This window comes from Arachis hypogaea, chromosome 19 (genome assembly GCF_003086295.3).
Source record: "Arachis hypogaea cultivar Tifrunner chromosome 19, arahy.Tifrunner.gnm2.J5K5, whole genome shotgun sequence".
In the NCBI taxonomy this organism is placed as follows: Eukaryota; Viridiplantae; Streptophyta; class Magnoliopsida; order Fabales; family Fabaceae; genus Arachis; species Arachis hypogaea.
The window spans coordinates 74,572,916-74,581,108 of NC_092054.1; the positions used below are offsets into that span (position 1 = coordinate 74,572,916).

At 41.7% G+C, this 8,193-nt stretch overlaps 1 non-coding gene across 1 annotated transcript; it reads right to left on the minus strand.

Moving 5' to 3' along the window:
• Nucleotides 1-753: 753 nt before the first annotated feature.
• LOC112780607 (small nucleolar RNA R71) lies at nucleotides 754-861 on the minus strand. Its single transcript, XR_003191431.1, has one exon. It is a non-coding gene; the product is annotated as a small nucleolar RNA R71 (small nucleolar RNA).
• Nucleotides 862-8,193: the final 7,332 nt, after the last annotated feature.

Here is an 8,193-nt window from a genome sequence, read left to right on the forward strand (position 1 = left end):
TTTCGAAAATTCTCTCCTCCTCTCATCCCCTTCTATTTATTTATTCATCCACTAACACTTCTCTTCATCTCACATCTCTGCTCCTATCATCACCTTTGTGTTTGGATTCTTCATTCTTCTTCACCCATATTCCTTTTCTTCTTCTACTAACAATAAGGAACCTCTTTACTGTGACATAGAGGATTCCTCTTCTTTTCTTTTTCTCTTTGCTTTCTTATGAGCAGGGACAAAGAAAAATGCATTCTTGTTGAAGCTGATCCAGAACCTGAAAGGACTCTGAAGAGAAAACTAAGAGAAGCTAAATTACAACAATCCAGAGACAACCTTATTGAAAATTTCGAACAAGTAAAGGAGATGGCAGCCGAACCCAACAACAATAATGCAAGGAGAATGCTTGGTGACTTTACTGCACTTAATTCCAATTTACATGGAAGAAGCATCTCGATTCCTACCATTGGAGCAAATAATTTTGAGCTGAAACCTCAGCTAGTTTCTCTGATGCAGCAGAACTGCAAGTTTCATGGACTTCCATCTGAAGATCTTTTTCAGTTCTTAACTGAATTCTTGCAGATCTGTGATACTATTAAGACTAATGGAGTAGATCCTGAAGTCTACAGGCTCATGCTTTTCCCTTTTGCTGTAAGAGACAGAGCTAGAATATGGTTGGACTCTCAACCCAAAGACAACCTGAACTCTTGGGATAAGCTGGTCACGGCTTTCTTAGCGAAGTTCTTTCCTCCTCAAAAGCTGAGCAAGCTTAGAGCTGATGTTCAAACCTTCAGACAGAAAGAAGGTGAATCCCTCTATGAAGCTTGGGAAAGATACAAGCAGCTGACCAAAAAGTGCCCTTCTGACATGCTTTCAGGATGGACCATCCTGGATATATTCTATGATGGTTTATCTGAGCTATCAAAGATGTCATTGGATACTTCTGCAGGTGGATCCATTCACCTAAAGAAAACGCCTGCAGAATCTCAAGAACTCATTGACATGGTTGCTAATAACCAGTTTACGTACACTTCTGAGAGGAATCCTGTGAGTAATGGGACGCCTATGAAGAAGGGAGTTCTTGAAATTGATACTCTGAATGCCATATTGGCTCAGAATAAAATATTGACTCAGCAAGTCAATATGATTTCTCAAAGTCTGAATGGAATGCAAGCTGCATCCAACAGTACTCAAGAGGCATCTTCTGAGGAAGAAGCTTATGATCCCGAGAACCCTGCAATAGCAGAGTTAAAATACATGGGTGAACCATATGGAAACACCTATAATCCATCATGGAGAAATCACCCAAATCTCTCATGGAAGGATCAAAAGCCTCAACAAGGCTTTAATAATGGTGGAAGAAACAGGTTTAGCAATAGCAAGCCTTTTCCATCATCCACTCAGCAACAGACAGAGAATTCTGAGCAGAATCCATCTAGCTTAGCAAATTTAGTCTCTGATCTATCTAAGGCCACTGTAAGTTTTATGAATGAAACAAGGTCTTTCATTAGAAATTTGGAAGCACAAGTGGGCCAGCTGAGTAAAAGGATCACTGAAATCCCTCCTAGTACTCTCCCAAGCAATACAGAAGAGAATCCAAAAGGAGAGTGCAAGGCCATTGGATTAATTACCATGGCCAAACCCACAAGAGAGGAGAAGGACATGAATCCCAAGGAGGAAGACCTCCTGGGACATCCAGTTATCAATAAGGAGCTTCCCTCTGAGGAACCTAAGGAATCTGAGACTCATCTAGAGACCATAGAGATTTCATTGAACCTCCTTATGCCATTCATAAGCTCTGATGAGTATTCCTCTTCTGAAGAGAATGAAGATGTTACTGAAGAGCAAGCTGCCAAGTTCCTTGGTGCAATCATGAAGCTAAATGCCAAATTATTTGGTATTGAAACTTGGGAAGATGAACCTCCCTTGTTCACCAATGAACTAAGTGATCTGGATCAACTGACATTGCCTCAAAAGAGACAGGATCCTGGAAAGTTCATAATACCTTGTACCATAGGCACCATGATCTTTAAGGCTCTGTGTGACCTTGGTTCAGGAATAAACCTCATGCCCCTCTCTGTAATAGAGAAACTGGGAATCTATGGGGTGCAAGCTGCTAAAATCTCATTAGAGATGGCAGACAATTCAAGAAAACAGGCTTATGGACAAGTAGAGGACGTGTTAGTAAAGGTTGAAGGCCTTTACATCCCTGCTGATTTTATAGTCCTGGATACTGGAAAGGAAGAGGATGAATCCATCATCCTAGGAAGACCTTTCCTAGCCACAGCAAGAGCTGTGATTGATGTGGACAGAGGAGAATTGATCCTTCAATTAAATAAGGACAACCTTGTGTTTACAACTCAAGGATCTCTCTCTGCATCCATGGAGAGGAAGCAGAAAAAGCTTCTCTCAAAGCAGAGTCAACCAAAGCCCCCACAGTCAAACTCTAAGTTTGGTGTTGGGAGGCCACAACCAAACTCTAAGTTTGGTGTCAAACCCCCATATCCAAACTCTAAGTTTGGTGTTGGGAGGTCTCAACAAAGCTCTGCACATCTGTGAGGCTCCATGAGAGCCCACTGTCAAGCTATTGACATTAAAGAAGCGCTTGTTGGAGGCAACCCAATGTTTATTTATCTAGTTTTATTTTTGTTTTTCATGTTTTCTTAGGTTCATGATCATGTGGAGTCACAAAATAAACGAAAAATTTAGAAACAGAATCAAAAACAGCGGAAGAAAAATCACACCTTGGAGGAAGCACCTGTCTAGCGTTCAACGCCAGAACAGAGCATGGTTCTGGCGCTGAGCGCCCAAAATGGGCAGTATCTGGGCGCTGAACGCCAGAATTGCACCCTGGAGAAGAGCTGGTGCTGAACGCCCAGAACAAGCATGGTTCTGGCGTTCAACGCCAGAAATAGGCAACAAATGGGAGTTGAACGCCCAAAATGGGCACCAACCTGGCGCTGAACGGCCAGAGTTGTATGCAAGGGCATTTTACATGCCTAATTTGGTGCAAGGTTGTAAATCCTTGAACACCTCAGGATCTGTGGACCCCACAGGATCCCCACCTACCTCCACTCACTCTCTTCTCTCTTCTCTCTTCTCAATCATCCTCTATTCCCAATAAACACTCTTCCCCAAAACCCTTCACCTATCACCTCCATCTCTCTTCCTTATTAACCCTTCACCACTCACATCCACCCACTCTTCCCCATAAACCTACCCAATAAACTCCACCTACCTTCAAAATTCAAATCAATTTCCCACCCAAACCCACCCATATGGCCGAAACTTAAACCCCCCTCTCTTCCCTATATATAGCCCTCCATTCTTCCTCATTTTCACACAACACAACCCTCTCTTCTCTTCTTGGCCGAAACACACCTTCCCCCTCTTCTCCATATTTTCTTCTTCTTCTTCATATTATTCTTTCTTATCTTGCTCGAGGGCCAGCAATATTCTAAGTTTGGTGTGGTAAAAGCATAAGCTTTTTGTTTTTCCATTACCATTGATGGCACCCAAGACCGGGGAATCCTCTAGAAAAGGTAAAGGGAAGACAAAAACTTCCACCTCCGAGTCATGGGAGATGGAAAGATTCATCTCCAAAGCTCATCAAGGCCACTTCTATGATGTTGTGGCCAAGAAGAAGATGATCCCCGAGGTCTCTTTCAAACTCAAAAGAAATGAGTATCCGGAGATCCGACATGAAATTCAAAGAAGAGGTTGGGAAGTTCTAACAAATCCCATCCAACAAGTCGGCATCCTAATGGTTCAAGAGTTCTATGCCAATGCATGGATCACCAAGAACCATGATCAAAGTAAGAACCTGGATCCAAAGAACTATGTTACAATGGTTCGGGGGAAATACTTGGATTTTAGTCCGGAAAATGTGAGGTTGGCGTTTAACTTGCCTATGATGCAAGGAGATGAACGCCCCTACACTAGAAGGGTCAACTTTAATCAAAGGTTGGACCAAGTCCTCATGGACATATGTGTGGAAGGAGCTCAATGGAAGATTGACTCCAAAGGCAAGCTGGTTCAACTAAGAAGATTGGACCTCAAGCCTGTGGCTAGAGGATGGTTGGAGTTCATCCAACGCTCCATCATCCCCACTAGCAACCGATCTGAAGTTACTATGGATCGGGCCATCATGATTCATAGCATCATGATTGGAGAAGAAGTAGAGGTTCATGAAGTCATCTCCCTTGAACTCTACAAAATAGCCGAAAAGCCCTCTCCTGGGGCAAGGCTAGCTTTTCCTCATCTTATCTGCCATCTATGTTACTCAGTTGGAGCTTCCATAGAAGGAGACATTCACATTGAGGAAGAGAAGCCCATCACTAAGAAAAAGATGGAGCAAGCAAGAGAGCCCATTCATGGAGCTCAAGAGGCGCAGGAAGCTCATCACCATGAGATCCCGGAGATGCCTCATATGCATTTTCCTCCACAAAACTATTGGGAGCAAATCAACACCTCCCTAGGAGAATTAAGTTCCAACATGGGACAACTAAGGGTGGAACATCAAGAGCACTCCATCATCCTTCATGAAATAAGAGAAGATCAAAAAGAAATGAGGGAGGAGCAACAAAGACAAGGAATAGACATAGAAGAGCTCAAGGACATCATTGGTTCCTCAAGAAGGAAACGCCACCATCACTAAGGTGGACTCATTCCTTGTTCTTACTTTCTCTATTTTTTGTTTTCTCTATGTTAAGTGCTTATCTATGTTTGTGTCTTCATTACATGATCATTAGTAGTTAGTAACTTTGTCTTAAAGTTATGAATGTCCTATGAATCCATCACCTCTCTTAAATGAAAAATGTTTTAATTCAAAAGAACAAGAAGTACATGAGTTTTGAATTTATCCTTGAACTTAGTTTAATTATATTGATGTGGTGACAATGCTTCTTGTTTTCTGAATGTATGCTTGAACAGTGCATATGTCTTTTGAAGTTGTTGTTTAAGAATGTTAAATATGTTGGCTCTTGAAAGAATGATGACTAGGAGACATGTTATTTGATAATCTGAAAAATCATAAAAATGATTCTTAAAGCAAGAAAAAGCAGCAAAGAACAAAGCTTGCAGAAAAAAAAAATAGGCAAAAAAAAATAGAAAGAAAAAAAAAAGTAGGCAGAAAAAGCCAAAAGCTCTTAAAACCAAGAGGCAAAAGCAAAAAGCCAATAACCCTTAAAAACAAAAGGCAAGGGCAAATAAAAAGGATCCTAAGGCTTTGAGCATCAGTGGATAGGGGGGCCTAAAGGAATAAAATCCTGGCCTAAGTGGCTAAACCAAGCTGTCCCTAACCATGTGCTTGTGGCGTGTAGGTGTCAAGTGAAAACTTGAGACTGAGCGGTTAAAGTCAAGGTCCAAAGCAAAAAAAAAGAGTGTGCTTAAGAACCCTGGACACCTCTAATTGGGGACTTTAGCAAAGCTGAGTCACAATCTGAAAAGGTTCACCCAATTATGTGTCTGTGGCATTTATGTATCCAGTGGTAATACTGGAAAACAAAGTGCTTAGGGCCACGGCCAAGACTCATAAAGTAGCTGTGTTCAAGAATCATCATACTGAACTAGGAGAGTCAATAACACTATCTAAACTCTGAGTTCCTATAGAAGCCAATCATTCTGAACTTCAATGGATAAAGTGAGATGCCAAAACTATTCAAGAGGCAAAAAGCTACAAGTCTCGCTCATCTGATTGGAACTATGTTTCATTGATAGTTTGGAATTTATAGTATATTCTCTTCTTTTTATCCTATTTAATTTTCAGTTGCTTGGGGACAAGCAACAATTTAAGTTTGGTGTTGTGATGAGCGGATAATTTATACGCTTTTTGGCATTGTTTTTAGTATGTTTTTAGTAGAATCTAGTTACTTTTAGTGATGTTTTCATTAGTTTTTATGTTAAATTCACATTTCTGGACTTTACTATGAGTTTGTGTGTTTTTCTGTGATTTCAGGTATTTTCTGGCTGAAATTGAGGGACTTGAGCAAAAATCAGATTCAGAGGTTGAAGAAGGACTGCTGATGCTGTTGGATTCTGACCTCCCTGCACTCAAAATGGATTTTCTGGAGCTACAGAACTCAAAATGGCGCACTTCCAATTGTGTTGGAAAGTAGACATCCAAGGCTTCCCAGAAATATATAATAGTCCATACTTTCCAAGGCTTTCTAGCTCTCTGCCCAATTCTAGCGTCCAGCGCCAGAAACAAGTTGCAAAGTGGAGTTCAACGCCCAAACTAGCACAAAAGCTGGCGTTCAACTCCAAGAATGACCTCTCCACGTGTAGACTTCAAACTCAGCCCAAGTACACACCAAGTGGGCCCCGGAAGGGGATTTATGCATCAATTACTTACTTCTGTAAACCCTAGTAGCTAGTTTATTATAAATAGGACCTTTTACTATTGTATTAGACATCTTTGGATTATCTTTTGATCTATTGATCACGTTTGGGGGCTGGCCATTCAGCCATGCCTGGACCTTCATACTTATGTATTTTCAATGGTAGAGTTTCTGCACTCCATAGATTAAGGTGTGGAGCTCTGCTGTTCCTTAAAGTTTAATGCAAAGTACTACTATTTTCTATTCAATTCATCTTATTTCGCTTCTAAGATATTCATTAACACTTCAACCTGAATGTGATGAACGTGACAATCATCATCATTCCCTATGAACGCGTGGCTGACAACCACTTCCGTTCTACATTAGATTGAATGAGTATCTCTTAGATCTCTTAATCAGAATCTTCGTGGTATAAGCTAGATTGATGGCGGCATTCATGAGAGTCCGGAAAGTCTAAACCTTGTTCGTGGTATTCCGAGTAGGACTCTGGGATTGAATGACTGTGACGAACTCCAAACTCGCGAGTGCTGGGTGTAGTGACAGATGCAAAACGATAGTAAATTCTATTCCAGTATGATCGAGAACCTCCAAGATGATTAGCCATGCAGTGACAGTGCATCGGACCATTTTCACAGAGAGGAATAGGATGCAACCAACGACAAGGGTGATGACTCCAGTCGATTAGCCGTGCTGTGACAGAGCATTTGGACCAATTTCCCAAGAGGATTGAAAGTAGCCATTGGCACCGGTGACATCCTTACATAAAGCCAGCCATAGAAAGGAGTAAGACGGATTGGATGAAGTCAGCAGGAAAGCAGAGATTCAGAGGAATGAATGCATCTCCATACGCTTATCTGAAATTCTCACCAATGATTTACATAAGTATTTCTATCCTTATTTTAGTATTAATTTCAAAAACTCCATAACTATTATATATCCGCCTGACTGAGATTTACAAGGTGACCATAACTTGCTTCATACCAACAATCTCCGTGGGATCGTCCCTTACTCACGTAAGGTTTATTACTTGGACGACCCAGTGCACTTGCTGGTTAGTTATGCGAAGTTGTGAAGATTTGTTTAGACCGTGGTTCTGTGCATCCGTTTTTGGTGCCATTTCCAGGGAATCAATTTCGAACAATAATTCACAACCTGAGTAACAATTTCGCATACCATGAATATTTCAGGTTCCTCCATGCTAGGGGTAACACAACACAGAAGTTTTTTGATGTAAGTGTATCGGCGTTGGTTGTGCCGCTCATATCTATCAATCTTCCGGTGTAGATCTTCTATCCTTTGATTGGTGGATCTTTGTCGTGGTGGTGACGATGAGGTGGAAAGAATAGTAGATGGGAGGGCTATGTCAAGGCTAGGGTTGTTCATAGGAAGCTGTAAGTATTTTCGACTTGGGACCACATTTCCCTTAGTCGGAATTATAGCCTTCGTGTCCATGGCTTCCCAAGGAACACCCGCAGCAGTAACTAAATCAGATACCAATGCTGGAAATGGCAAATTACTCTGGGCGTGGACTTGACCCATCGCTTGCTTGATAAGAAGCAAAATGTTCACCGGTCTCTCCGTGAGAACACACCAAACAAGCAAGGCGAGATCTGTCGTGAAGGACGACTTGTGGGTGCTAGGTAGCACATAGTGGGATAGGATCTGGGCCCAAGCTCTAGCTTCTACAGTAAAGAAACGTGCGTCAATGCACTTGGGCCGCATCCGGAGTCGACCATAGGTCCAAAATGTCTTTGGTTCAGCAATGACTCGGAGGATCGAGTCCCAATCAAATCCAAACTATTCTCGCTGACGTAAGACCTCTTGGTAGCCATCCATGTCACTTGGTACTGGTAAGACATTAAGCATT